Raw genomic sequence first — 15,773 nt, 5'->3', positions numbered from 1 at the left:
TTCTACGGGAAAACCTTGTAATGCCAGCGTCCATGAAGTGATTCTGGATTGCGCTAGATTGCCTGATCTAATTCTTTTACTCTCTAAAAATTGCAAAGGTTGATGATTTGTTTCAATAATCACCTTTTCTCCCTGAACAATGGGGCGGAAATGTTGTAGCGCCCACACAGTGGTTAATAGGGCCTTTTCACATTCATTAAATTTCATTTCAACTTGGGAAAATGCCCTACTTGCATATGCAATGGTTTTGTGATTCAAATCGTGTTTTTGTGATAACACTGCTGACATACAATGTTCAGAAAAACCTATTTCTATAAAGAAATCCCTGTCCTGTATGGGGTATGCTAAACATGGTGCCTTTACAAGACATTCCTTCAATCTAGCCACTGCATCAGACTGCTCTCTTTCCCATCTCCAGGGAGTATTTAGTTTAAGCAGTTTAGTCAATGGTTGAGTGATTTCTGCATAATTCTCAATGAACTTTCTGTTATAGCCTGTCATCCCTAATAAACTTTTTACTCCTTTCACATTTTTAGGATCTTTTAATCTTTGTATGGCCTCTATTTTCTTCCTTTGTGGATTTAGCCCACGTTCAGTCACTTCATGCCCTAGAAAGTTCACTTTTTTCTTGCACCATTGTGCTTTTTGCAAAGATACTTTGGCGCCTGCTTTCTGCAATTGGCCAAGCACATGTCTTATTTCATCAAAATGGCTTTTAAGGCTTTCATTTGTTATCAGGACATCATCCACATAAACTATTGTTCCTCTTTCCGCTGCATCCGGCATGGCCTTTCTCAAAAATATGCCAAATTCACTCCCACTATTGATGTACCCGAACGGAGCTCTAAGCCAGGCATATTGAGTCCTGTCAAATGTAAAGGAAAATAAGTGTTGTATCTCCTCTGCCAATGGCACACACCAATATCCAGATGTGAGATCTAACGTGGTAAATACATTTGAACCATGTATCTGAGCTAGGCCCTGATCAATGAATGGTAGTGGCCATCTAGATACTGGTACTCTTTTATTTAACTCTCTTAAGTCTGCACACAGCCGCCATTGACCATTTGGCTTTAACACACCTAAAATAGGCGTATTGGATGTGCTATGAATGGGCCTGATTATTCCCCGTGATTCCAAATTTTTAATAATCTCTGCCAATGATTCTAAACATGCCAGCGGTAGTCTATACTGGCGTACAAACACTGGATTTCTGCTACAACCTTCTGGTAGTGTGGCCACATGTAAATCAGTTAAACCACAATCATAAGCATCTTTTGCAAATACATCCTTAAACTCCATAAATATTTCCCTCAGATTGTTTCGATCCTCATCGCTGTCACATGCATCCGCTAAGGAGATCTGCTCTTCTACCATTCTGGAAAATTCTGGAAACTCTTCTGGTAAAGGAATCTCAGCGCTTTCCTCTAACTGTGTGGCTGTGTCTTTTTGTAGAGCTGCCACTTTTAAATATTTTGATATATCAGCTTCCACTTCAATGGGCTGATTTCCTGTTTCATTTTCATTTAAATTAAATATTATGCAATCCTCTTGATGGCAGCACACTGTCTCATTTGAATCATAAGGATACACAGAATGAATTTTAAATATTCCTTTGGGCTGAGAGTCCAGGTGTTCTGGCAACTCGCCCTTGGCATCTACATATTTTTCAGGAATATTCCCAATCACCATGTTATTTAAATCTGCCGTATAATGTGATTTTTGTATGGCCATTCCTAATGGGGAGTTTTCCTCTAAATGAATATCCTGACAACCTTTATTATTTACCATGATTTTTACAGATCCCTCACCAATGTCTACCAATGGAATGTATTCATAATCCAGGCCTTGCTGTTTTATGGATTCATTCAGGCATACAAATGCATCAGAGCCTTTCATCTGCTGTCCATTTTTGCATTTCAGTGTTATTGCAAACTGTTTTGTAAATGCAGGAATAATAGTATTTTTCCTCATTTGTAATTCGACTGCATAAGGAACCAGTTGTGCACAATGATAAGCCCTTCTTTTGTCTTCAAATTCAGGTGCCGGACCACCTAGGCGTGACCATATTTTTTGGTTAAGGAAATCTAACACCATACACATTCTGTGCATGATGTCATTGCCCATGTAAAATTCATTTTGTGCTCCACTCACTATCCATATATTATGGTAAATTGTTTTCTGACCAATGCTAATTTTAAGCATGCATCTGCCTGCAATTCGGTTTTCAAAGTCTGGACTGTCCAACCCAGAAACATATTGGTTTTTAATCCTAAATTTCGGGATTTCTTCCCTCTCCATAATTTTTTGCAACAATTTCTCATTAATGAAACTCCTTTCATGTCCAAGCGCTAAAGTGGCTTTTATTGTTTCAAGATAATCATTTATACCAACATGAACCCATGGTTGCTCATCTTCCATGTGTATTTCTGCCAGAGTGGTAATGTGTTTTTCTGAATCTGTTTTAGGAGCAATATTCTGTTTGCATGTTTTCTCTTTTAAATAGAAACGTAATGTGTGCTCATCTATGGCAGTCTGCCAATCTTTCCTTGGGTCCAAGTATATTTGTACAGGTAGTTTTTCATTGTCGCTCTGATCTTTGTCTTGACACATTAATATAACAGTGACACTAGGTATGCAGCTATTCTGGAGATATACCTCCACAGCATCATTTGTTTTGGCAACGGTGTGACATTCTTTTATATTGCTGTTTTGTGATTTTAGTTTCTTAGGCCTCAATGGTTTTTTGGTTAAGGACCACAGCACTCCATTCACCCCATCTATGAGAGGAGACAATCTTTTCAGGCAATCTGTCCCCATCAGAAATGGAATTTCACAAATAGATGTGATCAATACCTCTTGTTTCATTCTGTGCTTTCCTATTTTTATGTCAACCTCAGTTACACCTATGATGGGCACCTCCTCCCCATTAAAGTTATGCACTGGGCCTTGATTTTCCTTCACTGTGATCTGACTCTGTGGAGGCCTCCCTTCATTGATACTCTTTACCAGCTCCTTGGACATAATTGTGGCCTGTGCGCCAGTGTCAATCATAGCGAAGGTGTGGCATTTTTCTTCTACAGTGATGGGTGCATAATATCTGTCCTCAACTTCCTCTAATACACATAAGAAATGTGAATTCTTACTGATTTCAGGGCTCACCTTTCTCAGATCTTTTTCACTTTTGGCTAAGCACATTGGTAAATGAAAAGACATTTTTCCCTCCTTTTTACCCATTTCTGTGCGAGATATTTTATTCATTTCTCCATGTTCAGAGGTTTTTTGGAGTGTGGCCACTGTTCGCCCATCCATCTGGGTAACATCAGAGACCACATTACAACCTTCCAACTGAACATGTGTAACAACATCATTCAGCAATTTGTCATTTTTTAATTCTGTGCATTTGTGATCATTTAGTGTAATACCAGCCCTTTCAGCCTCTTCAAAAATATGTGGCTCAAAGAATTTTTCAGGTGATTGACTTGTACCCTCCTTGTGAGTATTTCCTTTTTCTGTCCGTGTTTGGTCATTGTTTTGCTTGCCCAGGGAAGGAGCTATGGCATCCCCTCTTACTCCCTGTTCACTGGTATTCCCCATGCATGAGTCATTTTTCTTAAATCTGTTCCTTTGTTCTTTTGGAATTCCTAATGTTTCTTTTTCATTTGTGCAAATCTTTACTGTTTTATTTAGCTCTAAGTTAAACCGTACCTCTTTTTTAGAAGTATTTGCACTTTCTATCACAATTTCATTTACTGGTACTTTCATTTTTAATCCATTAGGCATCTCAGAGTTGTTATGCAAAATTATATCAGAGCAATCTGTCATTTTGGCACTGCGATTATCATGAGTACTTAGTCACTTCTCGGAAGCCCCCCGGTCATTGCTATGGCCATCAGCCCCCTCTTTGGAAGGTTGTTTTTGCGCTGTATAGAGCTTTCCTATTTGCTCAGCTAACATTTTCACTTGGGCCTCAAGGCACTGGAACCTTTCCATTTCTCTAGGATCCTCTTTCTGTGGCCTAGGTCGATATTGGTTGTTTTCCCCCTGATTGGATCTATTCTGATACCTCTCAGGTGATTGATGTCGGTTGGGATGGTTTCTGAACTCTTGATTCATTTGTGGAGGGGAGCGGGTTGCACCCATCCTTTGATTATAGTCCCCTGGTGGGGAATCATTGTACTGGCGTGGACTGTAGTTCACGTTTTGCCTCATGTCCTGTCTCTCAGATTGTGGGTACTGGCCCCTATGTTGATTTCCATTATCAGTAAATCGATCCACATATCGGGGCCTATCCTGATTACCATATATCATGGTGTTGGGATCAAACCTACTCTGTGTCCCCAATGACTGGTAGGGACCATCATTTCTTTGATCTTGATTTTGTCTCTGGTTATTGTTCATACCTGCCATATCAGGCCGATATCCTACCCGGGGTCTGTCCCCTTGATATCTAGGGCTGATGTAGCTCTCTCTATTACTAGGATCATGTGTTTGGAACATTGGTACAGGAAATGGCGATCTTTGTTGATTACCCCTTTGTTCAGGTGTCACATTATTTTTACCTTGGCTTTGAGCAGACTCAAGGGACATTTTGGCTGACCTGATTTCCATTACTGTGGCTGAGGGTTCTTTAGATTTAGGCCTAGTATCTTTCATTTATCACTTTCTCTACCCTGACAATAGAGTACCTCATATAGCTTTGTGCTTTGATGTACAATCCATTCAAGGGACTTGTCACGGTCAAATTCACGGACCAATTGGGATATGATGTCTTTCTGTAGCCCATAGAAGTATGCGGTTTTAAACTCATTGGAATTTGAGTCAAAAGATACATCAAAGCGAGAGAATGCTCTTTTTAAGTCTTGTAAAAATTGGCGAGGGGATGTATTAGGTCCAGCAGTAATTGTGTACGCGACTTTCTTTGCCTCCTGCAATGACTGAAAAAGAGAAAAATGACGCCTAATTTCTTTTTCAAACTCCAGCCATGTCATATTCTGCTGTTCATTTAATCCCCTTATGATGCTGGCCGTCGGGGCATCTAAAGTTAAATGAAAATATTGTCTGTACTGTTCCTTAGGTATCTGGAGTGCTTTAAAAATGTCATGCACCGCTTCTAAGTGATCCTCAATGCAGCATTCACCTCCCTTTTTAAATGGTTTGATCAGGGCTTTAATGGATTTCATTATTTTTATGGGGCTACTTGTTGCAATGCATGGAATTGCACTATTTTGTGATTCAATCCTGTTTTCAGGTGTATGAGATTGGTGGCTGTCCCCAATGGGAGTATCAAATCCCCCAAGGGCGCTGCAACCAAGTTCAGTCACCGGCCCAGTCTCTGGGGCACTAGCTCTTTGGGCAGAGCTAGACTTCACCTCCACTCCATTGAATGTGGTACCCTGCCGCCTCTCCTGGGACCTGGGAATGCACATTTGCTGTTCTAAGTCCTTACACTTTTTAAGGAGTCTGGTTGCTTCATTCTGCAAATAATTATTTTCATCGCTCATTTTATTAATCGCCTCCTGCATGTCGCACATTTGCATTTGGCATTCATTGAACTCTTTATTTCTTTTGTCTCTTTCTTGAATCATTTTAATCATTTCTTGTTCTGCGCTCTGGAGATCACGTTCTTTTTCACAGTGTTCTTTTTGTAAAATCTGCCTTTCTGAAACAACCTCATCTTTATCCTGCCTAATGTGATCCACTAAGGCTTTTAAGTGTGCCAATTCTTGCTCACTATCTTCAAATTGTTTCTTGCTTTTGGATAACTGAGTATCAAAGTCTCTGCATTTTAATTGCATGTCTTTTTGGCATACATCCAATTCTGCTCTCAACATTTCCTGATTTTTACTTGCCCCCTCTAATTCAGTCTTTAACCTGTTAATTAGCTGAGTATCATTCTCTTGCATTCGCAGGGATTTGTTTAAAATAAACCATATTTTGCCGCATAGCCGTATTAAACAGTCTTTCTCTGCACTTTTATCGGCTGCATTCAATAATCTTGTAAGGCAGACCTGAATTATGCTGCCTTCTGCAAAAATATTGTCTAGTTTTTCTTTCTGCACCTCACCCTGAATGCGGTTACTCCATTCTAACGTGCTATTCGAAGACCAATTCCCATGTGCAAATAACTTTGCCTCTAAATATTGCACTAGATCTGAGAATGTGGTTTCCCTTTGTGACATTCTGAAATTCGTTTTTAGTGGCACACTGCTATTATAAAATGGGTTCCCTTTAATGTGCAAATGGCAGTGTGAGACACACTTGCCACGCCCAGTAGGTACTCTATGATCACTTTCCCGGCCTGCAACGCACCATAAATATGTAGGGTATTTTGTGGAGATTTGGGGCCTGACGGTATTTTATTACCGCCGAAAAATAACTTAGCAATAATCACTCTTTGTATTCAGATTTGGCCATGTGCAACAATAATACAATGGACATGCATTATTTCAGCACCCAGACCTGCATATTTGGTATATGTGGTTGGTGGTATTTTGGTGAGCATAATTCCCTTGTTTTATTTGTGGCCCCAATGTCCAGAATCCCTTATCTTTGCTTAGATTTTTCGTGTGATCACTAGAGAGACCTCAGACCTGCATTCTAGGAATACCACATTTTCCAGTGATAGTGTTGGTGTGCCACCATGGGCGAACTCACTGACTTATTTACGACAGAGAGCTATATGTGGTAGTCTTGTGGTAATTTCCACTACCTTATATACGGTAGGGAGCTATGTTCAGAGAGTCTCTCTTCCCGTTGGCTCATGTACCTCCAACAAGCTATGCTACAGTCACTCACAATTATTCATACTGATTCTGACATGCACACATCTGTCTTAAAATGACCATTGCACTGTTTAAAAATCTGCCCACATCATCAGCATTGTAATGGTAAACAATAAACATCACCCGTCTGTTTTCAAATATTTTTCTGTATTATAAAAGTTGTATTTAAACACGATCTCATTCTTTACAGAAATAAAATGGTACAGTCAAAGCATTGTCTGTGACACACTGCAAAGAGAGTGGCGGAGAACAGAACTCAAATTGCAACATTAGCACTTGATTAAGACACGCACAGGAATCCTACACTGACTGCATATTACCGTACACACTCAGCTCCCACACTTCTCATTACCTTATCTTTTTAGTTGTTCTCTTTGGCTGTTCTCTTTGTGAATGTGGCTCCCTTGGATTAACTCCAGCAAAAAGGAACGCTTGCCTTCTCAAACCGGGGTCATTGCCTGGAATTCTCAGCTTTTGCAGATAGGAATGCCTCAGCCAGTGGAAAGGTCCTTCTTTCAGCTCTCCCCAATCTCGACTGCAGCAGGACACAGGAATCTGCATTCAGTCAGGAGCCCCACAGCCAGCTTCTTCTCCCCAGTAGTGCAGAAAAATGTCTCCTGTCTTTTTCCCCGTTACTACCCACTAAAACTTTCCTCTCAGCCCTCTGTATGACGTGTCCCAATGAAATCCATCATCTCTCATCCTCCTACTCTTCAACAATAGCTTTGCTTATACATTTGCAATTGTTGCAAATCTGACTTCCTTCTTCCTGCAGTTACTGTGCACAAAAACACGGAGAATCAGGCAGAGAAGAGAAGAAAAAAAAATCTGCACACACATTTAAATGGTTTTCAGAGTATGCCTAATTCTGCAGTGGAGAACACATTTTATTAGTGGGTTATGTTAAATAAGGTTTTATTAGTCAGGTTAATGGTTAATAGGTTAGCTGTTAATTTTCAAATGTGTCTCTCGCACCATAGGCATTTCAGGTGAAAAATAGTGTGCATTTTTAAATGAGCACGTGTGCTTTTAACTGTAAAAATAGATTTGCATCTTATATGTTAAAATCGTTTTTGACTGAATAGCCTGTCTTTCCTTGTTAATCTGGTAACCCATATAGCAATGTACCGCACCCTTGTGGTGGTGCTGCAAAAAAATGTGCTACTTGTGCCAGTAGTGCTGTACTCTGTGCTGTAACATGCCAAATATCCTTACAGGACCAACCAGCCAAAAGAAACGTCTATGGTCATAATGGAAGTACATTGATAGACTATCTGTTAATTTTTTTTGGAAAGATTGGGCAAGGGTTGGGGACTTTAAAATCTGTCAGAGGTTGGAAAGTGACCACTATTCACAAGTGATTGAAGTTTTGGGCAATATAAGGGAGAAAAGTGGTGTTAGGGTACGTTCTCCTGTCCAGCCATTGGAGTTAAATGGACATGCAAGAAAATTGGTTAAATTGGCCAGCCTCTTGAACCTTGTTGTCAAATCTGATATTTATGCATCCATTTAAGATAAGATTTCAACTATTTATGATGTGCATTGTAGTGATAGGACCATTTTTGGAAGAATATAACGAGCTAAATAGAAATATGATCCCCTTTATCTCTGTCCCCCCAAATATATGAAGAAACGAAATAAGTTCAAGTCCGGGTGGTACGACAGTGATTGTCACAAGGCCAAAAGGGAAATCGAACTTTGCGTAAAAGACCCACAGGGGCTAGATACTTTATATACGACTCATTTCTTTAAAAAAAGAGATTTTGTCAAAAAGAAATGGTGCCTATTACACAATGCTCTGCAAATGGTAGATGTTTGTCTCTTCTGAAAATTGGTTTCAGATAAAGAACTTAATGTGGACAGGGATATACACTGTACTATATGCGAAAATGTTTAGTACGCTCATTTTTCTTAATTATATGATGCTGAGCGTACCCTAGGCCCATGTTTGGCCACCAGCAACCTTTCTCCCTGCAAAAACTTTACTTTCTCTGTTGTTGAAGTGGCAGTTGCCCAGAGCTCCTTAAAAAATTTTAAAGCCTCTGGCCTGACCAAATTCTTGCTGACTTATTTAAAGATGAGGCGGAAATCTGGGCTCCAGTACTCTTTAAAATATTTAATGCTATCCTGAGGAATGTTGAAATTATTATTTCCTGGCCCCAATCCTGCCAGTCTATATAAAAGGAGGCAAGGAACGCCCCCAGCCAATTACCATCCAATATCTCTTTTGGATCGTGTTGGCAAACATTTTGGTAAATTATTACTCAACCAGCTGCAGGATTATTTTCTAATAGACCTCCGACATCTTGCTTGTTTTGTTCCTGCCCCCTGATTTGGAGCTGGAGCTCTGTTCTTTCACACGAATTGTATCCAATATCTGCTCACTTCAGACTGATAGGACCATCTTGGCTCATCCGTTCTCGCCTTTCTGAGATTCACTTTGTAAGTCACTTGTTTTCTAACTGTGACACACTGGAAACGAGGCATTCCTTCTTTTAGCCCAGCTCTGATATAAGACATAGTGGAAACATCAATTCTTTATTTGCTTATATATATATATATATGTGTTGTTCAGCGCAAGTGGCATTTTGAAACATATTGCTCTAGAGCAGAAAATTTTTTTTTACATCAGCTCTGACAGTTTTACTGCCTGCACTAATTATCAATGCTGGACAAACGGTGTGTAATTTACGAATGTTGAGAAATGTTTTGAATTTAGCATTTTATTTTCTCATTACGCTCCTGTGAGCATTTGGTTCTGTAATTATTTAACACACACAGACATTATAACAAAAACATGAAAGGCGCTGGGAACGAGTCCAATATGCATTTACTAAGGGCATTGTGCAGTGATTTGCAAGGGTTAAGATGTCTGCCATGTTAGGATTGAGACAGCAGTTAATTGTCTTGGAGACACTCTACATTGCGAACTGGGGACAGAGTTATATGAGTCCATATATAGTCACCTTGTCTATGTTTACACTGTTCTACGTGATCAAGCGGTCTGTGTACCGTGAAACGCGTTGTGTTTCGTGCTTTTTCCTATCCATGCTGACTTTAAAATAAAGGTATGTCAGTCTGGATCAATTTGGGTTTTCCTTGCCTCAGCATAGAGAGTCATTAAGGCTTTCTTTATTCCTGTTTCTTTTGGGAGTGCATTCCGTTCATCTCATCCCGTTTCCAATCCGGATCGGGTAATGGGTTTTCTTTAAGTATTTTTCACGCCGCAGGAAAAACGGCGTTGGATTTTGCACCCGCCTTGCATTGGAAGCGCGGCACGGTGTACATTCTTTTTTTCCATCGTGTCACTGTGCAGAGCGCTCCGGATTTTCCAGGACCACACGGTGCTGTGCAGCAACAGACTGGTGCAAGGTGAGACATTGCACAGCGTGCGTGCCCATTTCTGCTACCATCGCTCTCTCTACTTTTGAAGCTACACGGTATTTGGGAAATCCGTTCAAGGCATCTGTCTGCACCTGCGAACTTTACGGATTGCAGCAGTAAGAACAGAAACTTTTCTTTGGGTGAGGCATACACCATAGCCAGACTACCCTTATAAACTATTGATAATGACGTCACAGATGGACAAGGAAATTGCTAGAAAGGAACAGGCAGCTTCCCTGTTTTGTGAGAAACAAGTGACTTCCAGTGCGGGGAAATCGAAGGGACCGCAGGCGGAGGCACCGCCCAACATCGAGGTTAAATTACTGAGAGAATTGGAGAAACTACAGCGACGGGAAATCTCAAAGTGGTGGGAGGAGTTTTCATTGCAAAATTACGTAGATGTAGGACGAGTTCCCAGAGGTCTACGTATCCTCACCACACCTACTTTTGAAGAGCAAGATCCCGAAATGCTACAAGAGTGGGGAGAGGCAAGTGGCTTATGCTCCGTTACTTTCCTGAAAATTCTTATTAAATACGCGGGAATGGACAGAAAGAAGATCCTGTCAAGAATTGAGGAAGTGGAGGATCAGCTGAAATCTATTAACCCTAGTGTAGAGGGTAAAGCCATAAGAACCAACATGGAAAAGGGCTGTAAAGCGTTTGAGGATGACATCAAGCTGCGTAAACAGCGTAAATTTATACGAGATAAAGATGACTATGAAAAAGGAAGAGTATTTACCTTCGCCAAACGCTTTGATACCCTGAGACTCAAATTACCCACAGGCCCACAACCTACAGTGCCAGAGCCACTGGCCGCCTGCTCATCCTCTGAAGTAGACACCACAGAAAGTGAAAGTGAACAACCTACACGCAAACTGAATTTTTTAGAAGAGATGCAGCTGTTGGGGATGGACGTGCGGAACAGCAACAAAAAACCAAGAGGCAGAGGCCGGGGAAAATCAATGGCACAAAGAGGAGGAAGAAAACGAGGAGAGGTAACAGATTTGGAATCCGGAGACAAGGATCAGGCAGCACGGAAGACCCGCTCTGGAACCAAGAACTTATAAACACCAACATGGAGCAACAAGATTTGTCTATTATTAACCTCTCCTCGCATACACTTTCCACAGACCATCAAAAAATATTACGACTGGGACTCAACTTTTGCCCTACAAGTCATTATAACTATGCCGAGACACGCATAGACTTTTATAAATACATGCGTAAAGTCCGGCTAAAAAAGTTTTTTGCAATGAATCCGTCCAAACATTCAGCTCAAGAAACACCAGGAGGATATACTCCTGTTACCATTGAGGATATGGCAACATTTGGTAACCTTATTAGCCTGGGATCAGAGTGCACACCATCTGAGGACGTCAGCGACATAGACTGGGATTCCATGAATATACACACAGATTGGCCAGGGACCAGTCTATTAAGGTGCAAATCTAGATTTAACCCAATGTTTAATCCAGGAGGACACATTGAGGCATTCCAGGATCTAGTAATAAATGATCTGAAAAGGATCAGGCAGACCAAATGGAACCATAAAGGTAATCTCACCCATCATGAACAAAATATTTTGAAAGATCTTAGTACCCTGTCTGACTGTATTATCAAACCCTCGGATAAGGGCACAAATATTGTAGTGATGAACCGTGTTGATTACATCAAGGAGGCTTCTAGACAACTGAATGACCGCTTTTGTTATGCAAAATTGGACACAGACCCTACAGCAGGTATGACCACGAAACTTTTTGATCTGCTAAATACATATAGGGAGAATGGGCTACTTGAGGACGACATGTGTAAATTTTTACAACCAAGATTCCCTGTAATGCCCACAATTTATTTCTTGCCCAAAGTACACAAGAGCATGAGCAAACCCCCAGGACGTCCTATTGTGACACTCTGTGGGGCTTTATATGAGAATATCTCAAAATTTGTGGATGAGACTTTGGTGTGTTTTGTCACTACATTACCATCGTATTTGAGAGACACCAAGGATTTTTTGAACAAAATAGATGGAATTACTTGGGAACCCACATATCTACTCACCACCTTAGATGTAGTATCCCTATACACCTCTATCAAACATGCAGATGGTCTACGAGCATGTGAACACTTTCTTCACACAAGGTCTATGAATTTTTTGTCACACAGCCGTATGATATTGGACATGATCCATCTCTGTTTAACAAATAACTGTTTCTTATTTAACAAAGAATACTATGTGCAACTTCAGGGAACTGCCATGGGGACCACATTTGCTCCGTCCTATGCCAATCTGTTTATGGGATGGTGGGAGAAGTTTGTTGTTTGGGGCACAGAGAATAATGAACACACAGCCAAGATAATACTCTGGTTGCGATACATAGATGATCTATTCATCATTTGGGATGGTACAAGTTTAGAGTGGTTAGAATTTGTCCAGATGTTGAACATTAATGAACTAAATCTCCAGTTTACGGAAAGCCACCACAAGACTGCTATCGTATTTCTCGATATTCTTGTTAAGGTGGCTCAGGAAGAACTCACTACAGAACTTTATCGCAAACCGACAAGCTCAAATATACCACTACATGCGAAAAGCAATCATCCTACCTCCCTCAAATGGTCTATACCATATGGTGAATTTATTCGCATAAGAAGGAATTGTTCCAAACTGGAGACGTTTGATGCAGAATGTGCACATATGGCTCTTAAATTTAAACAACGGGGGTATCCTAAACGCATACTCGAAAGAGCCTTTCACAAAGCTAGGGACCAAGACCGTTCCTCACTGTTAACTACTACAGTGCAATTACCATCAAATGATCAAACAAGTGAGACACGACTCATACTCACTTATGGTACACACTCCCAGAAAATACGACGGATTATGCGGAAACACTGGCATATCCTACAACTGGATGAACATTTAGGAACGATCTTGGGCGACAAGATGAACATCACATTTCGACGCTCTGTCTCACTTAAGGACAACCTTGTCTCTAGCTTTATGAGCCCTTCTACTCCACCTATAGGCTCTATGTGGCTAAATATACCAACTGTAGGCTTCCGTAAGTGCAGGAAATGTAAGGCCTGCAAGTATGCAACAGATGTCTCCAATTATGAACACCCGATTTTAGCCAAGAATGTCTCTATTACAACACGTATCACTTGTGACACTGAGTATGTGGTTTATGTGCTCAGGTGTCCTTGTGACAAGTGGTACGTAGGCAGCACCATAGGCAGACTTAAGCTACGAATGCTACAGCATATCAGGGCAATTAAGAATATGGATGTTACCTACCCCATGGCAATGCATTTTCATGAAGTACATAACAGCAAATTGGATGGTTTTACATTTTTTGGCATTCATACCATAGCCAAACATCCGAGAGGTGGCAATAGAGAACTGGCATTGAGACAATTGGAAACCAAATGCATTTTGGACCTAGAAACCAAAAAACCAAGAGGCCATAATTTGGATGAAGAACTTTATACTTTTTTAGGAACCTAACTATGACCTTTATGCATGTTTCCTTTATTTCACACAACACCATTTTTGTTGATGCATTTGTCTCATACTACTGTAAGAACCATTAGATTAGTAGATTAATTTTCTCTTGGTTCACTTTTTGATAGACTTTTGGCAGGTGGCCCTTTTGCAGGTGATACTTTAGCAGTGGATCCCTTATGGAATTTCTTGCAAGACATCTTTTCAAGTGGGGGAAACATTGTATTATTATGATGAAGCTGTAATTTCGCTATGCACTCTAATTCAAGTTCAAAGGTTGGTTGAAGAGGTTTGGAAATTATGATGTTAGGTTATCACTGCAATTTGCATATTCAGTTTGCTCTTTTCGAGTTGGGTTATGTGTTTCTTAGTCCTGGGTCGTTTAGGTTCTTTGTAACTGGAGGTTTCACAAGTGATCGCACTGTTTATGTAATTGGGCACCTTCTCTTTAATATTTTAGGTTGGTCCATTGCCCAAGTCATAATTGTTATCTTTTGTACATAACAGAGGAAAATATGAAGCTAAGGTGATTCTTTTTAGATTTTGACATACGTTTGTATGTCCTATTTTAAACATCTTCTTAATTTTTCTGTTCTTTGAACAAGTGTATTTGGACTCATACAAATTCAAGTTTATATCTTCTTTTGTGATATTTTTTTCTTTTCTCTCTTTCCCCAGTCTTTCCCAGATTATTTGGTAAATTTTTCTTTCAGACTTTATTTCATTTATAGGCTTTTTTTGTAAATGCTCATGTTTGATCCTATGGGACCATGAGGTTTTGCTGTTCAGGCTGCCATGGGTAATATTCATTAAACAATATTGGGTAGAGTGGAAACTACAGGCATCACAAGCATAGAATAATCTTTCTTGCTTTTTTGTACAGATCAGTTACTAGATGTCAACTAGATGTTTACATGCACTATGCACTTTATCATGCAAATGCACTATGCACTTTATTATATCTAATTCTAGTATCACATTCAACACTAGGTTGTTTTGCATATTTGCATGGACTCAACAGCAAGTATTGAATGTACTAAGCACTTTAAACACCTCTATGCAGGATACATTATTAGCTACTAAATTGCCATTTGCAGACTGACCATATAGGTTTATTGCATATTTGCACATCCATGCATATTTGCATGGTTTCAACATTTAGGTATTGAATGCACTACGCACTTTCAATACCTTTATTTAGGATATACCACCAGCTGCTAAACTGCTTATTGCAGTTAGACCATAGAGGTTGATTATTGCAATTTTGCAAGTTCAAACATTAGCACTTTTTATTTTCCCACATGGGGTGTATTTAAAAAGTTGCTGCTATATGCATTATGCACTTTATTAGCAACAGACTGGGCTATGCTGGCTGATAACATGATCTAGCCAAGCATTAGGCATTTCATTTATTTATTAATGCCAGTAATAGAGGTTTTTTCATTAGTTACCCATTTGTTTATTATTTATTGATAATGGTAAGCCACTTTATAGCCAGCACCTATTTTGGGGATATTATGCCATGGTTCCCATACTCTACATGCTGCCATGCTTTTCTTGACATTATGTGTTGTTCAGCGCAAGTGGCATTTTGAAACATATTGCTCTAGAGCAGAAAAATTTTTTTTACATCAGCTCTGACAGTTTTACTGCCTGCACTAATTATCAATGCTGGACAAACGGTGTGTAATTTACGAATGTTGAGAAATGTTTTGAATTTAGCATTTTATTTTCTCATTACGCTCCTGTGAGCATTTGGTTCTGTAATTATTTAACACACACAGACATTATAACAAAAACATGAAAGGCGCTGGGAACGAGTCCAATATGCATTTACTAAGGGCATTGTGCAGTGATTTGCAAGGGTTAAGATGTCTGCCATGTTAGGATTGAGACAGCAGTTAATTGTCTTGGAGACACTCTACATTGCGAACTGGGGACAGAGTTATATGAGTCCATATATAGTCACCTTGTCTATGTTTACACTGTTCTACGTGATCAAGCGGTCTGTGTACCGTGAAACGCGTTGTGTTTCGTGCTTTTTCCTATCCATGCTGACTTTAAAATAAAGGTATGTCAGTCTGGATCAATTTGGGTTTTCC

Source organism: Ambystoma mexicanum, chromosome 10 (assembly GCF_040938575.1).
Source record: "Ambystoma mexicanum isolate Mex_15411 chromosome 10, UKY_AmexF1_1, whole genome shotgun sequence".
Lineage (NCBI taxonomy): Eukaryota > Metazoa > Chordata > Amphibia > Caudata > Ambystomatidae > Ambystoma > Ambystoma mexicanum.
The sequence above is the reverse complement of the archived record's forward strand: the minus strand, read 5'-3'. Positions refer to the sequence as shown.